General features: G+C 39.6%; 1 long non-coding RNA gene across 2 annotated transcripts in view; it reads left to right on the top strand.

Annotated features, from left to right (window-relative positions):
- Positions 1 to 20,680, top strand: part of LOC123833635 (uncharacterized) — a 36,586-nt gene extending 15,906 nt beyond the window's left edge. For both annotated transcript variants that reach the window (XR_010412173.1, XR_010412172.1), the window contains 2 exons: positions 8,412 to 18,658; positions 20,121 to 20,680. This is a non-coding gene — a long non-coding RNA (uncharacterized LOC123833635). The remainder of the gene's footprint in view (positions 1 to 8,411; positions 18,659 to 20,120) is intronic.
- The last annotated feature ends 387 nt before the right edge of the window (positions 20,681 to 21,067 follow it).

Genomic DNA, 21,067 nt, shown 5'->3' with positions numbered 1-21,067 from the left:
GGAGAGAGCACAAGCAGGGGGAGGAGGAAAGGGAGGGGAGAGACAAGGGGAAAGGGGGGAGGGACAAAGGGAGAAGGAGCCGCAGACTGCCTGCTGAGCAGGGAGCCTGACTTGGGACTCGATCCCAGAACCCTGGGATCATGACCTGAGCCAAAGGCAGACGCTTAACACCAACTGAGCCACCCAGGTGCCCCTTTCCTCTTTATTATATGATCAGCCTGGGAGTCTCTGTGCTGCCTCCTCATGGTCCTTTGTTGGTCAATCCACTTTGTCAAAATGATCCCTTCTGTCAGTTCTCCTCTAGATGGAAGAGGAAAATACAGCAGATAGGAACCTGATGCCATCTAATGTTTTGGACACTTGTTGGATGTTCTGTGAAAATTTTAGTTTGGGTGGTGGGTGAAAACACTCAAACTACTGGCCAAAAGCACGGGAACAGAATCTGACTTAAGTGAGCCTAGCTAAGGGAGGCTTCATTGAAACAATAGACAGCAGGGTTGGAAATCTACAATAGCCAGCTTGCCTTCAGGAAATCAAGTTATTCTCCTTGCTAGCAGCGGTGACCTCCTGAGGGTTCTAGATAAAACTGGCCAGTTCTATCATGTAACTTGGGAATGGTTTCATCTGGAGAAGTCCAGTAACTCCGCAGGAGGAAACAATGTGATTTCCATAACTCAATTCAAGGAATCACCTGTCGAATCAGATTTATGTAAATCTACACAAGTCCTCTCCATGTAAACAGTAGGAGGGCTATGAAATGTCCCTCTTTTCCAGAGCCACCCATTCTCTGACACTCATACTACCACCCCACCAAAAGATTTCTGACCATGTTAGATGTTCCAGAGCCCAGACCTAATTACTTTCTTTTGCAGGGAGCATTGGGAGGGATGATGGTTGGTAACTATTAAGGCCATACAAGGACGTAAAGAAGATCTGGCGTTAAGGAGGGCAGGAAGAGCTGTCCTAAAACAATTAGCTACGTTAGGAAAACTGAAAAAGTATATTTATATGCTGGTGCCTCGGCATTTGAACTTTATAAATTCCTGGTGGGAGGTGAACAAGAGGAAGGAATTCTTGAGGATACCTGGTAGTCTGCTCCATTATTTTTCTTTGGCTTTTATAATCTTCCTACACACTAAGAAACTAAAACTCTTTTCTTTGTCCTTCTCTCCACACCTGAACTATTCTCCTCACAAGCCAACTGGTGTCTCTTCTTAGTCATCTTAGTCATGCCTCAAGACCCTCCATTGTCTGCCCCAGAAAGAGAGAGCATGAGTAGAAGAGATTGAAAGAGCCCAGTGGAGACAGAGAAACAGTGTAATTGGTCAGTATCAGCCAACGAACCAGGTCCATTGGAGACGGATGTCTATCCTTGCCCGTATCAGCTATCAACTTTTGAGAACCAGAATCAACTTTTGAGACTTGTTCTTATCGATAAAGAAGTTGCAGATTGGGCAAGATTTCCAAAATCTATTTTTGATCCTCTCTTGTGATGATGTTATTTTCCACACAATGGGTCCAACTCCTATTGTCTCGGCCTTCAGCTGCACATTACAGATACTTAGCATCAGTTATATTGTCAAACCTAATATTTATTAACAACCTTCTTAACTGTAGCAACATACAGATTACTTTTAAAAATAGCCATCAGTCTCTTTGGGAGTGGGGTGGCTCAGAGTCTTATACACCCAAAGTTTCTCTCTTAACTACAGCCTGACATGAGCACTGTCCACCTGACGTTTTGGGAAACAGACTTACATACAGGTCTGTGTTTTATGCTTCTTGTTCATCTATGTGGTCCCACTATACTTTAAGTACTACAGGGAACAACAGAATCTCTACTCTTAAGGAGTCTTAATCCACAGTGGATCATGACATATATAAGATTTTAACATTTCCTCCAAGCCCAGCTGTGCAATGGGTAACTAAATTGGCTCCTTGAGACAAAAAACTTCCTTCAAGAACAACTTCTGTTACAATTGCTTATAAAAGTTGTAGCTACTCTCTTCCTTGTTCCTTTCCTTTTGGGGTTGTGCCTCGTGGTTGGCTACCACTCAGGAAAGCATTATAATTGTAGGCACTAGCTTAGCCAAAAGGCCATGTTTTAGCTTTAGGGTAAACTTGTTAAAATTGGGCCCTCAGCCAGGGTCATCCATCTAAGAAGATTGTGAAAGCGTCTTACGGTTGTTCATCCAGCTACGGTCTAATTAATTTTCAAATGGACAAAGTGGCTTCTTGGGCCATGTAACAAGGCATTTTCATTCATTTAAGCGAAGCTGGATTTGGCTCGGAGCAGGGTCACGAGAAATTCTAATGGCTTCTTCTCTTCTTTGTGTGTCCTCGGGAGAGCTTGCGTTGATGTCAACAAAGCAAGATTTGTGCTCGGGCAATCGGAGTAGAATCAGTTTCCAGAGAGCCAAGTTCTTTGACTTCCCCTAGAAGGAAAGGGTATAGAATTGAGCATATGGGAAGGCTCTCTAAACCCTTTTACATTATTGGATTTAGCTACGCTCACATAATGAAATTGTTGAGATTGTTTAAACCTTCTGCAGGGACTTCTGTTAGCAGAGAAGAAACTTGTACTAAAGCCATAAGAAGATTGTGTTATAGATATAATGGAATCTTTTTTATCTTTTGCCTGGTTTTCTGTGTAGGGCTGACATTTTTTTTTTTTTCTGGGCATGAAGCCAAGAGTCTATTTAATTTCTCAAAATTTCCCATGGTCACTAATATTGTCCCCCTGACGGCAGTTTCATAAATTTATAAATAAAGACAGAGCCATCAGAAAGGTTGTGAATCCTTGCAATTAACTTCAAATAACGTGTGGAAGGCTTTTTTTTTTTTTTATGGTCGTTATTTTGCTCAGTAAACATAGTGACGCATATAGAAAGCATGCTCTTGATTCTTCAGTACATTTTTCACTGATCTTACCTAAATTCCAATAAAATATTGAACTTTATCTTTGCCCTGAAACCACGTGTATGATTAAATAAGGCTTGAATATAAAAATGCAAGTTGACTTACATCTGATGAATTCTCATGAACAGTTGAATTTATGTCACTCATCTATTTTTATTGCATTTAGGATTTTGGGGTGATGGTAGCATTTTTTATTTTGAATATAAAATCTTGTTTTATATTTTTACTTTTAGATTTTCTAGGAGGCTTCTTGCCAATTTAGAGACAGAATTTGTTTGGTTTTGTTTGGTTTTTGTGGGGTTTTATGGTTTTTGGTTTTGGGGGGTTTTTTGAAAGAGAGAGGTGGGGGGTAGGGAGAACACAGGTGGCAGGCAGCTTCCCACTAAGGACCATCATGAGAGTTTGACCATGAAAAATGTGCCTCTTTGAATATCACGATGTTCCGGGAAGTGACTGGCCATAGAAAACCCTCTGCCCCTAGCATTCACTTCAACAATGTCCCCAAATTACTCACTTGCTTTTTTACAGCCAACCAAGGACCACCAAACATACCTGTAGAAAGTCATCCTGGCTTCCAAAAATCCCACCTTCACAGAACCCTTACCAATCAGAGGTTGTCTTAGCCTTCCCTTTTTGACACTCTAAAACTCACTGTCCCTTCTAACACCCTTGAATCTCTGCTGAAAGAAAAGTGACAGCCGATGGGTTCTTTTGCGAGTTTATGAATACATAGTGTTTGTTAATTTTGTCTCAGACTTAGGTTTGTCTTTGACAGATGTATCCCCAACTTAGAACAACACCTTGCCCATAGAAGAATCAAATATTTACTCATTCAACAAATACCTGCTGATTACCTACTACATGCCAGAGACTATTCCTAGCACTGAGACAGAAGAGATATAATTTGCCCTCTGTCCAGTATCCTAAATTTCACAAATAATAATTTTAGGATATAATAAACAGTTTCATAAATAAGACCTTATCATTAACAATGATATTGTAAGTGATAACTTAGTATTAACAATGCGTCCTGAGATATAAGCCTGATGTTTTTAGTGTAGAGAGAAACAGTTCCTCCTTTATAAGTGTAAGGGAAAGCAAACTGTCCTACATGACACCATAAACTATCCGTGATAGAAAAGCAGCCGTCTCAGCACCTCGCATCTGTGATAAGACAGGCATTGCATTTTCTAAGTTAAGAGACAATTAGTTGACACTTGCACAAAAGGGTTTTCTCTGGCCGGTGATATATAAGGTCTTGTATTTTTTAACTCCTGAAACTATAACAGTAATTGTATAGTGATATATATTGACAATATTCCTCTCTTGCCCACATTGTAGCTCTGTTTTCACGATGAAATGAAAGAGGATATTCTCGAAAAGCTAGCGAAAACAATGGAAAGCAAGACTTTATGCCAAATATAAACATATTTCTGTTTAGCAAATAGCAGGGGCATAGAAAACATTCCCATTTCTCTTCTCACGTAACAGAATGTTCTCTGCTTACTGTATTAGTTAACAAATTCAAGTCTGTTTATTTTGTTTGAAATTCCACTTCATCCATAAATTACAGCGTTACACAATAACACCAGAAGGACAATATCACCATTGTTTGCGTTTACAATCATCTCAGCCCACAAAATTCTGTTCCATTGTCAGTTGCTGTCAGCAAGCCATTGTTGTTTTCCTCTATCCAGGGTCTCCCGACTAATATCATTCAAATTATTTAGACACTCAGCAATGTTTTTGCTATCAGTGCAGACTTCTAAAGAGCTGGAGCCCCAGTGTGATGACCAAATCACCCTTGACTATTTATCTTTCCAAAGGCATCATTTCCCGAGGCTGGAGTAGCTGAGTTGCAGCGTGTGCATCCCGGGGGCGGGGGGGGGGGGGAGCTTCCCCTGCTGAAACTGGTTCGTTCCATTGGACAATGAGGCCTTTCTGCTAGACTCTCTCTGGGCACGTACACACTGAGACGGTTCAGGGGAGGGTAGGCAGGTCATTGATAACAACAGTTTCCAGACTTCCTAGAGTAAGGAATTTTCAAACCAAATGTGTATACATTGTTCTATTTACTAATTCTCTGTATGTCCTTTCATAGCTGCAAAAGAACTCCAGGCACTTGACCAAAAAAAAAAATAATAATAATAATAATAATAATCTATGAAAAGCAAGTCTCTGTCTCTCCCTGCTCTCCTCCTTAGAATTATATTCTTTTATTCATTCTGCATCTATTTATTCTGAGCCTCCTGTGTGTTAGTCATTGGAAATAGACACAGTCCTTCCCCTCATGGGGGATACAGATGTTAAGTTGTTTCTAGTGTTTTTTTTTTCTAAGATAGCTTTTGTGCGAATACATATACATAATATGTATTCTCTCATTTCTAAACACACAAGTAGTGATTTACTATACATATACTTTCATGTTTTGTTTTATTCTGTTAACAGTTTGTGGAGGAAGTTTTTTTATTTTTTCTGTGCAACATTCTTTTTTCCCTTTCAGATAACACCCTGATTTTATTTTGGGAAATCACCTCTTTCTCGCTTTGCATGTTCCTTATGGGAACATAAATTACCTGGTAGCCAAGGGTTGGGTACGAGACCCAGGACCCAGCCTCGCTCTCTCTCTTTTTTTTTTTAAGATTTTTATTTATTTGAGAGAGAGAGCATGAGAGGGGAGAGGGTCAGAGGGAGAAGCAGGCTCCCCGCTGGGCTGGGAGCCCAATGTGGGGCTCGATCTCAGGACTCCAGGATCATGACCTGAGCCAAAGGCAGTCGCTTAACCAACTGAGCCACCCAGGTGCCCTTTGCTCTCTCTTCAGAGCAAATCTCAACCCTCAAATGACTCAGGACTGAGACAACAATATCCAGACAACATGACGGAGTGAAAGCTGATGTTGAATGGTCAGGAGCTACTAATTCGTCATCTTCTCTCCAGCCTTCTGGCCATTCTGTGACTCATGTTGTCCCAATTCATTTCATTTTTGCTCGAGTCCTCCAGAATTGATCTCTGCTGCTTGTTACCCAAGATGTTTAGCCCAAGACATACAGTCTATCAGCATACCTAGACCTATCTCATTCTTTGTTAGTATCTCAAAGGCATCCAGTTCTATCGATGTACAGGTCTCCCCCACTATCTGACAGCAGAGCATCCTTTGAAATATTTTGTAAGCGGGAGTGGCGTAAAGTGAAGAAGCAATTACCATTAATTTATACGGAAAAATCTTGAGCATTCCCAGACCCCGAAAATAACTTCTTAGGCTTTTCTAATACCTTAGGACACATCTTGCTAACAGATGAGCAAAATAAGTGGAGATAAAGCACAGATGCTCGCCAACGCAATTCAAAGCGTTGGCAGCTGGATGCTGAGATGCTGAGTGTGTTTCCCGGGGAAGGAGCTCGGCTGGTGGGGTCTCTCTCCCTGGGCAGGATGTGCTGCCTCTAAGGGCTCCCTGCAAAACAAACAACACAGTTTTCACTTTTCAAGCAAAAGTGAAAATCCTCTTCAGATTTCATTTGATTTGCAAAAACAAGTACTAACGTAGGTCTTCCATGAAAGCAAAGTGACATAAAGCAAACTTTCAGAAAGTGGGAATGCCTGGATCATAGTTTCTTGAGCAGCCACTTATTACTGGACATTTAAGATGTTTCCAGCATTCCGTCAACAGATACTTGAGAATATACACCTACACACACAATATATTCTTGTATATCCATCTTTGGACAGATATATGAATATGTTTTGGGGGATAAACTTCCAGAAGTGAAACTTCTGGGTCAAAGGATATTTTTATATATTTTTAATAACATCAAACATTGTTGAAAGCCTTCACATGAGGATGATTGTGTTATTGTAACTATCGATTGAGAATATAAATAATGAAAAAGTTTTAATGACACTTTATTTGTAACAACTCTTTATGGTCACTAAGTGAAAATGTAAGTCTTGCTGAACTTAGAAAACTGGGAAAATAAATATAAACTTACAAAAAAGCCAACCACCAAATCACTTATGATTCTCTTACCCACAGTGGTAGAATTGTATCCACTCATTGTTATTTTTTTGTCCAGCTTTTGCAAGTGTTTTTAAAAAGGATTATTATCAATAACCAATACCATCATAGCTAGAAGTAGGGGCCATTAAATGTATGTCTTGAATTCTGAATATATGGGATTTTCTAATTATATTTTTGATTTAATTGCTAGTGGTAAGAGAACATACTCTGTATGTTTTCAGTGCTTTCCAGTTTGCTAGGACTTGCTTCATGGACCACTGTATGTTCAGTTGTGGTTGCGTTTCTGTTTGTCTTTGAAGAGTATCATCTCTACTTTTGAGCAGCATTCTTTGTACTTGCTTTGAATTGGGTTTGCTAGTTGTGCTATTCAAATATACAACCTTATTGGTTTTATTTGTCTGTAACAGAGAAAGGTATGTTAAAATTTCCTACTATGATTTGGATTTGTCTTTTTCTTCTTATAATTCTGTCATTTTTTGCTTCACATTGAGGCTCAGTTGTTAGGTATATATAAATTTAGAATAGTTGTATTTTCATGGTGAGTTACATATTGATTATTAAAATTGTTCCTCCTCAACTCTAGTAGCATTTTTGACTTAAATTTGTTTTTTGTTATTCCACAGCTTCCCTTTTGTTAGTTTATATGGCATAAAATTTTCTTCTCTTTAAAATATTTTGCTTTTAACCTATCCCTTGTAAACAGCTTGTAGTAGATTTTGTTTTTTAACCTAGTCAAATAGTCTTTGTCATTTAAATACAGCATTTAGTACACTTATAGTTAATGTAATTATTGATATATTACAGAATGTTATTTGTCTAGCCTGTTCTTTTATTTTTTTATAGCATTATTTTGGGTTAAAGAGTTCTTAATCCTCTCATATTTTTCTCTAGGAGTTTGAAAGTTTTATTGACATTCTTCTGTTATTTGTATGGTTATTACATACATTCTTGACTTACCAAAGTCAACTATTAGTATTTTTAACTTGCTTATGGATAATTTGAGGACTTAAATGCTAGTCACTTTAATGCTATTTATCCCCTACAGATTAATATGACATTGTGCACTTTAATTTTATACATGAGAAAAGCAAACAAAACATTAGAGTAGTTGTTTTGTATATTTAATACCCATTTTGACATATCCACCTATTTACCATTTTTGCTGCTTTTCAGTCTTTTCTGCATCTCTGTTCTTTCATGTGGAATAATCTTTCTTCTACTTAAAGGACCCTCTTTAATATATTCTTTAGTGAGCATCTGCTGGTGACAAATTCTTTTAGTCTTTTAGAATGAAAATGTCTATTTTGCCTTCATTGGGAATTAATTTTCTTAATTTGCCAGTTTGACAAGTGATAATGGTATCATACTGCTTTAATTTGCATATATTTTATATATTTACTACCTATTCTCTTTCTTCTCCTAGGTATTTAATTTCTTTATAAAGTTAAAAGCAATTTTTTTTTTTTTTTTTTGCAGGAGACGAGGAGAGGCTAAATTATTCACATAATTGAGGTGAAGGCAGTATGATCTATGTTTTCGGTAACGTATCTGCTCATTTTGCAGGTGTGTCCCTGCACACACAAAGACACAGGGATCTGTCCAAGAGCTGTCTCTAGTTAATAAATTAACTCTTCATATGGACAAGTCCATTATTAATGACATCAAGACTTTTAAACCATTCTTGACGGTCATTCTTATTTCACATGGCAAACTCCTGGACCAACTTTTCCACAGCTGTGTGACACGTTAGGCATTTCTCTCTCTTCCCCTGCAGTGTTTCAGAAGAGGTACTCTTTCTTCTGAAGTTGTTTTGGAGTGAAGAAATAATCTTAGGTCAATAAAAACTCACTCATTCAACCAGGTATTTGATTTTGAGCACTTACATGAAAAGTTGTGTTCATTCCCTGATCCTTCCTGCCTCCATTTAAGCTATGTATTTTTGAGTAACAGAACACCCTCAAACTTAGTGACTTGAAACAATTATGACTTATTATCCTTCCCAATATTTGCATCAGGAATTCTGGTAGAGCTCATCTGGGCAGTTCTTCTGTTCCATATGGGTGGGCTGGGCTGGGCTGGAATGTACACGAAGATGTTACTGCTTGTCTGGCATTCCAGTTCTGTGCTTTTCCACGTGTCCTTTCTTTCTCCGTGTGTGTCTTCTCATTTACTACTCTGGCCTAAACTTCTTGAGAGCTTGACATATGCCTTCCTACATTGAAAGCGAGGCTCTTGAAAGGTCTCTTGAAGAACTTGAACAAAGCCAGCAGAGTGTCACTTCCATTTATCACTGGTCATAGCAGATCACAATACAGGCCCAGATTCAGGGGAAGGGAAACTGAATCTACCTCTTGGTCATTGGAGTGGCATGCATGTACATGGACGGAAGGAATTGATGGAAGCCATCTTTGGATACTATTCACTACGCTCTGTTAGCAAGTATTTCATATTTCTTTTCTGAAGACCAGAACACATTGCTTCTTTCAAACTTGTATTTATTTTAAAGCATAAATTAGAACATGAGTCGCGCATATGCTTACCCACTTGGTCCTTTCCTTATTGACTAAAGATAGAACAGACTTGTTCTAAACAGGCTGCAGTTAATGCAAAGTATGTAGGCCACCCCTATAGAAGCTTGCTTTATAATCAAAAATTCATGTAATGTTTTCGTTTTTCATTTGCTTCAGCCCTCCTGGTATTAGCCAATAAAAGAATTATAGTTTTAATAACTAGTTGATACAGCTGATTTTATCGATTTTAATAAATAATCAAACATGTCTAAAAGCAAAAACATCAAACAAAGTATTTAAATCCCTAAAACCTTGCCTGTGCTAATCACGAAACTCAGTTAAATGACTAAGATAAAAACAGATTAGTGTCATTAGGCAAAAAAAGAACACGTACCAATTACAGAATATAAGTCTTATCAGTTTGCTTAATAAAAACCTGAAATGCTAAACGAGCACTGCACTCATACACATTTGTGGAATACTTCAGCCTCTTGGTTTAAATCGTCATCCGAAGGAAACCAATAACCACAGCAAATGGAGGAGCAAGAGAATATCGATTGAGTGCCTGCCCTCTCTTCCTTGTGTCCTCTCTTTTGTTACTCGGATGAGCCCTCTGAAGTTGACAAAGATGGAAACTGAGACCCACCAGAGATGAAGCAAGGAGTTCAAGGACCTACAGCTACTGAGAAATGGCAGTGGGATTCAAACCCAGGATTCAGTGCTTCACAAATTCCTTATGGTTTCCCACTCCCATGATGTCTCTCAAAGGAAATAGAGTTGTACCTGGGACATATGACTGGGGTCACTCTGGGGCCAATCTCTTCTAGTGTCTGTTGGTACTCTCAACAGACAATGGAACAAGGGATGGATGCTGCTTACATGGATGTCATTCTCGTGTCTTAGGGTTTCTGTTAAACCTCCCCGGCTCCCTTTTAATAACTTATTTATAATTTCATCCTGTATAATCTTTCAGGAATAATTGGTTTCTGAGAAGTGTATATAATACACTGGCTTTTACACTTTGTGGTGTTACTCAGGGGTTCTTATCCTTTTTTGGGCTTCAGCTTCTTTGGCAGTGTGGTAAAGTTTCCTCAGATCAGTGCTTCTAAATGCATACAAGAAAATACAAAGGAAGCCCATTTTATTGAGATATGGTTTAATTTAGGACCAGAATTTAAATTAGCTCAAGCAAAAAGGGAAAACATGCCATGAGCGAAAATAAGCTTATTGGTGTAAAGAACTAGAAGCATTAGCACACTACGGCCCAGGGGCCAAATCTGGCCCATTACCTATTTTTGGAGAAGTTTATTGGAACACCTTTACTTTCTTTTTTGTTTGTTTGTTTTTAGTATTATGTCATGTTAATCACCATACATTACATCATTAGTTTTCGATGTAGTGTTCCATGATTCATTGTTTGCGTATAACACCCAGTGCTCCATGCAGAACGTGCCCTCTTTAATACCTATCACCAGGCTAACCCATCTTCCCACCCCCCTCCCCACTAGAACCCTCAGTTTGTTTTTCAGAGTTCATCGTCTCTCATGGTTCTTCTCCCTCTCCGATTTCCCCCCTTCATTCTTCCCCTCCTGCTATCTTCTTCTTCTTCTTTTTTTTTAACATATAATGTATTATTTGTTTCAGAGGTACAGATCTGTGATTCAACAGTCTTGCACAATTCACAGCGCTCACCATAGCACAAACCCTCCCCAATGTCTATCACCCAGGCACCCCATCCCTCCCACTCCCCACCACTCCAGAAACCCTCAGTTTGTTTCCTGAGATTAAGAATTCCTCATATCAGTGAGGTCATATGATACATGTCTTTCTCTGATTGACTTATTTTGCTCAGTGTAATACCCTCCAGTTCCATCCACGTCGTTGCAAATGCCAAGATTTCATTCCTTTTGATGGCTGCATAATATTCCATTGTATATATACACCACATCTTCTTTATCCATTCATTTGTCGATGGACATCTTGGCTCTTTCCACAGTTTGGCTATTGTGGACATTGCTGCTATAAACATTGGGGTGCACGTACCCCTTCGGATCCCTACATTTGTATCTTTGGGGTAAATACCCAGTAGTGCAATTCCTGGATCGTATGGTAGCTCTATATTCAACTTTTTGAAGAGCCTCCATACTGTTTTCCAGAGTGGCTACACCAGTTTGCATTCCCACCAACAGTGTAGGAGGGTTCCCCTTTCTCCGCATCCCGCCAACATCTGTCATTTCCCAACTTGTTAATTTTAGCCATTCTGACTGGTGTGAGGTGGTATCTCATGGAGGTTTTGATTTGGATTTCCCTGATGCCGAGCGATATTGAGCACTTTTTCATGTGTCTGTTGGCCATTTGGATGTCTTCTTTGGAAAAATGTCTGTTCATGTCTTCTGCCAATTTCTTGATTGGATCATTTGTTCTTTGGGTGTTGAGTTTAAGAAGTTCTTTATAGATTTTGGATACTAGCCCTTTATCTGATATGTCATTTGCAAATATCTTCTCCCATTCTGTCAGTTGTCTTTTGGTTTTGTTGACTGTTTCTTTTGCTGTGCAAAAGATTTTTTTTTTTTTTTTAAAGATTTTATTTATTTATTTGAGAGAGAGAATGAGAGAGAGAGAGAGAGCATGAGAGGGGGGAGGGTCAAAGGGAGAAGCAGACTCCCTGCCGAGCAGGGAGCCCGATGCGGACTCGATCCCGGGACTCCAGGATCATGACCTGAGCCGAAGGCAGTCGCTTAACCAACTGAGCCACCCAGGCGCCCGCAAAAGTTTTTTATCTTGATGAAATCCCAATAGTTCATTTTTGCCCTTGCTTCCCTTGCCTTTGGCGATGTTTCTAGGAAGAAGTTGCTGCGGCCGAGGTTGAAGAGGTTGCTGCCTGTAGGAACACCTTTACTTTCAATTATTTATGTATTGTCTATGACTGCTTTCTAAGGAAATAAAAAGGAAAAACAAAGAGCCTCCTATTTTCTTATGCAGAGAAATCCGCTTCTCCCTTGCTCGTCCTCTAAACTCCATTCCAGACCTCCTCTGAATGCCTAAGGGTTTGGCCAAAGCTTTCAAAGTACCTTTAGTTAAGGCCTGGCCAGTGACATTTTTAAATTTAGCCCCAATATGTAGTTGGGGAGAGTTTGTTTTTTTTTTCTATTATTCATTTGAAATGTATATAATATGTCTGTAATCTTAACAAAAGTCTACTTTGGCCCATAACTGCTTTCATTTAATCTGAAATTCAAGGGAGTGTAGATATCTCAGAATTGCATGGGAGACTGAAATGAACATAGATTTAATTTTTTTTATTTATTATAGAAGGTAAATCCATTGGTTACGAAGTGGCTGAAAAGAAAACTCTGGGTATTTCAGTTCTATTTCTCTTAATAGCCAAGAAAACAAAGATTGGGAAAATCTGATAATGCCCATTCAAACATGACCTGGGCAGGAATCCAAGAAAGCTAGCTGTAAAACAAATAAATCACTTGCTATTTTAAAGCATGGAAAGCACAGTGATCTCAGACCTAAACAAGGAAATAATCATTATTCATCTTATGTTTTAAAACACAATTATTAAAGAGAGCTCTCTGGAAACTTACTCTGGAAGTAGCAGATGAAATTAGTTCCATAGGGGCCTGCACCTGACAAACCACAACTGGCTGGCTCTGGGTTAAAAGGCAATGTGACCTTTGGCCCAGAAGAGCTGGGGATAATTTTGTGAATTATCTCCACCCCTTTGTCTGAGATCCCTCCCAGACAGCAGGATGGCTGCTGGTTCCACCCCAAGATCCTGAGCTGGAGTAGACAGTTGCTACTTCTCTGAAAGCATGAAGCTTCTAGAAGCAGTGTCTGTTGGCCTCTGGGGAAGCTGAAACTCCCTTTGCCTACTGTGGTAGCTAAATTAATGTCTCCTTAAAGATGTACGTGTTCTAATCTTTGGAACCTGGGGGTATGTTACTTTACATGGTGAAAGGGACTTTGAAGATGTGATTAAGTTAAGGAACTTAAGATGGTACATTGGATGTCCACGTGGGCCCAGTGTCATCTCAGGTGTCCTTATAAGTGAAGAAGAGAGGCCAGAGAGTCAGAGTCCAGGAGAGATTTGAAGATCTACACTATTGGCTTTGAAGACCAAGGAAGGGGAACATGAGCCAAGGAAGACAACAGCCTATAGCAGGTAGAAAAGGCAAGGAAAGAGTCTCCCCTGGAGCCTCCAGAAGAAACACAGCCCTCCTGACCCATTTTAGATGTGTGACATCCAGGCTATAAGATAATACATTTGTGCCATTTTAAGCCACTGAGTTTGTGGTAATTTGTTAGAGCGATGATAGGAAACTAGTACATTTACTTGCCCCTTTCCTCTCTAACTATAAGAGTCTTGGTATGCCTCAGGCAAATCAGAAGACATGCATCAGATTACAGTTTAGAAGGTGCAACTTGTGTGTGATATAGAGAAAAACAGGGTTTTGTGTGGCAAATTTTCTGGTTCTTTAGTTTTCAATGAAAAATTAAGATTTATTTGTTTTTTTAAGAAGCTCTGGTTTCTTATGTGGGTGGGACGGCATAAAGGTCCTGGGGCCTATTCTATCTTGGAAGGAAGCACGTTGTTCCTTTCTATCTACCTTAAAAGGCCAAGGAAAGAAGAGAGTAGATTGGCCAAGTTTGCACACTCTGGAGCTAGTCCATCTGGTTGTGAAATATACTAACTGAGATTTTAGGCAAATAAGTTCACTTTGGTCTCTCTGTTTTTGAGTAAAGGGTAATAGTATCCATCTGATGAATTATTTACATAAAAACCTTTGAATGGTGCCTAGAACATGGTACATGTGATGATAAAGATGACGATAATGATTAGCTCTTTAGGTTTTGATTCTGGCTTTCTTAGTAGGTTTGTAATCTTGCACAGTGTTTTTTCCCCTGAGCAAATCTCAGTTTGTTTTCATCTATAAAAAGAGAGAATAATAGTAACCACCTGAAATGTTGTTATGAGAACTAAGATCATACATATAAAGCATGTGGCACGTAGTAACCGCTCAGTAAACCTGAGACACATTGTAATCAGTGGGGATCCAAGCAACCTAAGGCAGGAGTCAATGCTTAAGCCTCCCTACGATGTAATTCTTCTTCATCTTCCTTTATTTGGCTTTTCCTTCCCTAACTTTCAGGATAGTAAGATTAAAAGGACTAAGAAAGGCACCATTACATTCTTATTCCACAACCATGCACCTCAAAACTAGGGTCCTCAGCAATGAGTTAGGTGGGTGAGAAGACACTATATAAACATGGCACATCTTCTGGAAAGTCAACTTTACTCAAAGGTAAATAATTTAACATATTTTTCTTTTAAAACAAACATGGATGTATTATGAAGGAGAATGCAAATTTTGCATGAATTTTTAAGAACAGGAGTGGATTATTCGGCCACTTTCTTATTGAAGCTTTAGAAACCCAACTCAAACTAGCTTAAACAGAAAAGACATTCCCGCCACTGTAATTTGAAACTTTGGAGGGCTCCATTTCAGAGGTACGGCTGGGTCCAAGGGCTCTAACATTGTCATCAGGAATCTTTATTTACCCATCTTCCAGGTCTGTTTTTCTCCAGATTTTATCCAGGGGACAGAGGAAATCTAATTGGCTAAAGTAACCTGCTTTCCAATGAGGGTAGAGTACCTGGGCCCTTATCTTGACATTCCCCCAAGATGTGGATGTGTCTAAAAAGAAAATAAAACACATTCTGGTAACTGAAGAAGGTGGAAAGAATTGCGAGCACAATCAACCCTTATCTACCATGAGGAGACTTTGGAGAGATTGCTTGCTTCTGAAGACCATGATCCCTAATTCCTCAGGATATAAATGTATTCTGTGCTTAGACATATTTGCCTGATGTCTAGGCAAAAAAACTACCTTTCTCTGAGCCTACACGTTCCAGCCAAATCCAGATGCACTGGTTCTGCTCTGTGGGGTAGAGGTGGGAATGAACACACAGACTCTGACTACCTTCTCCATTGAGCCTGAAAAAGGGGCCACTTATGGAGAGTATGTTCAAAGTATGTTCGATTTCCTCCAAGCCCCAGTGTAACTTCTGGCCTTGATCTTCGAGAGTCTACACTAGAGTTTGAGGAAAAGACTTTTTCATAGAAGTCAAGTGTGTGATTTTGTGTGAGTTGTCCATTTCTCTATATCTCTCAAGGACTTGTGGCTTCAGTTGAAGATCCAGAGCTCTGTGTCCTTAAACATCATACCCACATTACTAAGAATGATCCTCCATTAAGTAGATAATACAGACTTGGGTTTCTGAATCTATGCAAGACAAAGAAGCAAATCAAGATGAAAACCATCTTGGGACTTGCCAGTGCATTTTTCCCAAGTGTTTAGGAGACCACTAAACCCATGAAATGCTCTGTGAAAAAAGTGTTGGATGATCAAGGAAGTGCCTTTCTGGGGAGCTTATATTCCATACTAGCACATTAAAGGCTCTGAGAAGTCTTGAAATAAGGGAGCCTGGTTGGCTTTGTCTGACTAGCCTTTCTCACACTGATTAACACCTTGTATAATAATTATTCAAATTTGGAACACTTGGTGAGAAAATGCTGCCTCAGGTCCAGGAACTGGAGGCTCTGGAAGTTCTCGCTTGGCTCCCCAATTATAGGCAAGGAATATTCAAAGCCTGGTGCCCCGTGTGCAACACAGTCACACCAAAGCTGGTGTTTCTACCATGGCAAGGCGCTGAGCTGAGCACCAGTCGTGAGTATGATTATGTGATTAGGCAAATCCCTGGGTGAATCTTGGAGAAATGAACACTGGGCATAATACATTTGGGTCTAATAGAAGTTATCTTTTTAGCCTTTCTTTTAATGCTATGATGTTTATGTTCCTCCCAAATTCATGTTTAAGCCAAACTTTCAAGGTGATGGTATTGCTGAGTGGGGGAGGGGCACTTTGGGAAGCACTTAGGTTTATGAGGGTAGAGCCCTCATTAATGAGCTTAGTACCTTTACAAAAGACCCGCACAGAGCTCCCTTGTCCCTTTTGCCATTTGAAGACCCAGCTGGAAGGCAGTGAACCAGGAATTGAGTTCTCAGCAGACACCACATCTTCCAGCACCTTGATCTTGGACTTGCCAGCCTTCAGGACCATGGGAGATCGATTTCTGTTAGAAGCCAGCCTGTCTACAGTGTTTTTTAATTGCAGCCCCAAACCATGGTGTGTGTCGTAGCAGCAGATGAGTCCAGTCAGGCCTGGCCACAGGCAAAGTTGTCAAGGAGTGGTATTTATCTCCCACTTTCCCGGACCCCTGCGGCGTGGGACCCAGCATGTTCTGCTGCTTCCTCTGTGCACTTCTCTCCCTCTCTCCCCACTGGCTAACTCATCATCATCATCATCATCATCCCCGTAGCAGCTACTGTTGATGGAGCTCCTACAATTCACGAGGCACCATGCAAAGGGAGCTCTCCCCAACTTTAGGAAACGTGTTGTTATAGAAACATACATTGTCACTTACCAGTGAAAGGATTCAGATTCTAAGGTTGAAGCAAGTTTGTGTGTTCCACAGAGTGAGATAATGAGGGAACCAAGTTTTGAAAGAGTTGGTAATAGCCAGCGAAATGTTTTTCCCTCCTAGTTGGAATATTTGCCTGTCAGATTTTGTGTTCTGGAGATTATGATGCCCTCGCTTCGAGGAGGGTGCTAAAAGTGGAAATTTTATGTTTCGTGGGAAATGACTTCAGAGATCTTTCTCTTTTCACCACATTGTCTATTCCTAGAAAAAATTGCCTCTGTGTGTGTAAGGCCAGGAAGGGAAGAGAGGACCTGAGGAGACTTGATGTATATAGGAGGCTACAAAAACACTTTGCCTGCTATTATAATTAGTATAATGAGTTTCCATTTTCAGTTAAAAATGTACATAATTTTTGTATTGGATTTTCTTTTATTTTTGTTCAATATGCTTACTTTTCAAGAGAGAAGCTGGCATCTGGCCTTTCAGTCTTGTTAACCTTTTGCCGTTTTTATAATCATTCACCCCATTTTTACAAATTTTAGTCTATAAAAATGACGAGATTTACCAACTTATAAAATAAAACATCTGGCAAAAATAAAGAAATGGCAAAATGCTAAAAGAGCAGTCAAGAAAAACATAGCTTGTTTAAATGATGCCAAATGGATGTCTACTTTATCTGATTATAATTTTTTACTTTTCAAAAACTCCCTTTGATTTTCTGTAATTAATTGTCATTAAGGATCCAAATCATTTATTAGTGCAACACCTAAAAGGATTTCTCAGATTGTGGTGATATTAACAGGGGAAAAAGTCAGCATTATTATATATTTTATTATTTCGGGACTGTTTTCAAGCCACTGGTGTAATTGGCCTGTAGCCTGTTCCAATTAATACGGTTTTTAAATGCATTTCTACAAATCTGTTTTTTGGAAGCAAAAATCTTGACTTAAAAAACTTGCTCGCAGCGGAGGCTTATTGCTATGCGAGGATAAAGCCTGGGAGCCATTTCTTTTTTAATAATTATTTTCAAAGAAATCTGTGAAATCTTCATCAACACTTTTAAAGAAGTAGTCCCTATCAAGGAGAAGAAAGACTTTGAGATCTAAACCTGTGTTAACCACCCTGGTAGGTGACAGAGTCTCGTGTCGCCTGCTGAGAGGTAATTTTGCGGAAGGCAACGTATTAACAAGAAGGGACTTTTGTTTTTGCCTACCTAAATATTTTCTTTTTCCAGTAATCTCTTGTCCTTGAGTTGAGGCTGGAATATATGGAGATTTTCTACACACTCATTCTCTACGGAGACTCAGAGGATTCAAATGATACTATGGCCCCCATATGTACATTTGATTTCATTAAGGAATAATGTGGTAGTATGACACCCAGTACAGAAGGGAGACAATGGATTATTTCTAATTGTCCCTCGTGGTGGGTTTCTTTGTTGTTTGTTGTTTGTTATTGTTGTTGTTGTTCTTTTGGTCTTTCAGTTGGGAACATTTATGGGGCTAATTTCATTTCTCATTGCAAAATTTATGTAGTACTCTGGCTTGCATCATAAATTACAAAGGCAATTCTTATGGACCAGATGAGGTCCCTTTGGACTTAAGCATCTCACCACTTCACTTTGTCTTCCCAGGTGGCTTCTCTGGAATATCATTGAAGAATTCAATGACTCTGACTAAATTTGGTGCATGACAAAATGGTAGCTGCCATCGTTTTCAAATGTAAGAGCTTCTGTCATTGTAAATAATTTTTCCTTTTTTTTTATTCTGGGGATGGAGGAGCGATTGCATGGATACATTTCTTGTGAAGAAAAAGCTGAGTAGGGCACCTGGGTGCTCAGTTGGTTAAGTGTCTGAGTCTTGATTTTAGCTCAGGTCAGGACTGATCTCAGTCCTGGGGTGGAGCACTGTGTCGGGCTCCGTGCTCAGTGGGGAGGAGTCTGCTGGATTCTCTCTCTCCTTCTCCCTCCTATACCTCCCCCAATCCGGGCATGTGCACAAGTGCATGTGCTCTCTCTCTCTCTAAAATAAATAAATAAATCTTAAAAAAAAAAAAAAGCTGGGTGGGGTGGCTATCTTCATGTGATTGCCCCAAATTCAGAAAATGGTTAGAGGAAAACAAAACAAAACAAAACAGAGGAATTGAATCCAAACTCCCTCTTAATGTGATGTTGCCCTAGATTCTAAAACATCTTGTTATGACATCAGAATTGCAAAACCTTAACTAATTTCATACTCTCTCTCCTGAAGTTGCCTCCTTAAACATTATTCATTACAGTGGAAACTACCAAAATAATTTCCAGTCTCCAAGGCTAAGAATCTTCCAATAATTTTTCCATCATTTTCTTTATTCCTCATAGTCATGGCTCTCCTCTTGGGTAGCTGTTATCACAGGCACCATTGACAATTCACATCTGGGAGGCAGTGTTCATAGTACATAAAAATTTGAATCCAACTCTGCTACACCCTCTCCTCGTGCTTCTTCTGAACTCAGTCCTGTCAGTGGCTCGCAGTTGTCCACCGTCACGAACTGAGCTACATCTGCCCTCACTTTCCTCTTCTGCCTGTCTCAACCTAAATTTCCCATCCAACTTTGGTCTATTCCCTTGTTCCAGATCTGCCTCAATCACTAACAGGTCCAAATCCCACTCCTCAGTGTCCATCTTGTTTTTTCCCCTAGATTGGCAGCTCTTTGATTCAAAGAACAATGTCCCATATCTCTTCTGTTTTCCTGCAATGCCTGTCACAGGTCTAGACATATAGTAAGTGCTTAATATTAAATGAGTATCTGATCAATGGAACCATGACATGCTTTCCTGGCTGTATTGATATACCATGGTATAAAACAATAGTTTACTATGATTTTTCATGTCCTAGCCTCTTTGTTTTTCAAAGTCACCTCTTTTATCTGCCCTGAATTAAAAATTAGCCATTCTCATTGAATATAGAAGCTAGGAGATATTACACAAGCATCTCAAAAATAATAGTAAAATTAGGTGCTGTTTATCAACAAGTTACCATATGCCATCAGACGAAATGGAAGTTGGAGAAAGTGAGATGCTTGTGCAAATGCACAGAACTAGAAAGCAGCCAAGCCTCTGATGCCAGAGGACCACTCAAACATCACGCTCTGCTGCCTCCCAGCCGAATTTTGCTTTGTCCTGATTTCTGTCGTTCTCCACAGGTTCCATTGGGGAAGAGGCAAAGAAAATCATCAGAATGTTCTTTTGTTGGCTGCAACTTTTACTCCAAACCTCAGTGTACAACTCTGCCACTTAGGTTGATCCCAGTAGAAGGCTGTTTTTTTTCCAGCCTTGAGAGCCTCCATCTGGCCATCTGTTTCCTCCTACCCCATGCAAATTGGGGGTCTGAACATTGATGGCAAAGAAAGAGAGATACCGAGGAAAAGGAGCGAGAGAAGCAGATAATTTGAGAACATTTGACTCCTAGGGTCTGTGGAGGAGTTGGTGGGAGGAGGTGAGAGAAGATAACCTGTGTCTGTTGTGGTTATGTGCTTGTCCCATTCCTGGGGAAAGGGGTGAAAGGGCTGAAAGAGGTGGTGAGATTCCCACAGAGACCACCATGGGCTAATCCCCAGTTAGGTGCAGAGGGCATGTTATTTTAAAATGAAATCGGCTAGACTCTGTAACGTTTGAGGATTGCTGGGTGGGGTCATGTTTTGAGGCATGCTTAAGAGTCTGGAGCAAAAGGTATCTTGGAATAAATACAGTGGTTGTATGTTAACACTGGGTGTCCCGTTGCTTTTTTATTTAATTTGCTCACAACTCCTTAAATCAGAAATCCTGTTCTCAGAAAGAACTTGGAAGAGAAAACAGAAAACAGGAAGAACAAGCCGGGATGATGGAAGTGGTGAGCATCGAAGGTTTCATAACTCCTAACAGTGAAAAAGGAGGAAATAATTTTGGAAAATTATTCAATGACACAATGATATGTTCCTTAATTAAATATTTTATTTTGCCAAGGTTCTGTAATTCATGGAAGGAAATAATGTCACTAGAAGATGGTATTCAGCGCTGCTCTGCAGGCGTTGAATATATTCTCTCTCAACTTCTGAGGATAAGATTTCTGATTTAAGATAGTTGTTAGCTCATTAAATATAAAACAATTTGA

Source organism: Mirounga angustirostris, unplaced genomic scaffold (assembly GCF_029215605.1).
Source record: "Mirounga angustirostris isolate CCGP_5_RB_7025 unplaced genomic scaffold, mMirAng1.0.hap1 SCAF_1, whole genome shotgun sequence".
NCBI lineage: Eukaryota > Metazoa > Chordata > Mammalia > Carnivora > Phocidae > Mirounga > Mirounga angustirostris.
This window is presented reverse-complemented; position numbering and strand designations above follow the sequence as displayed.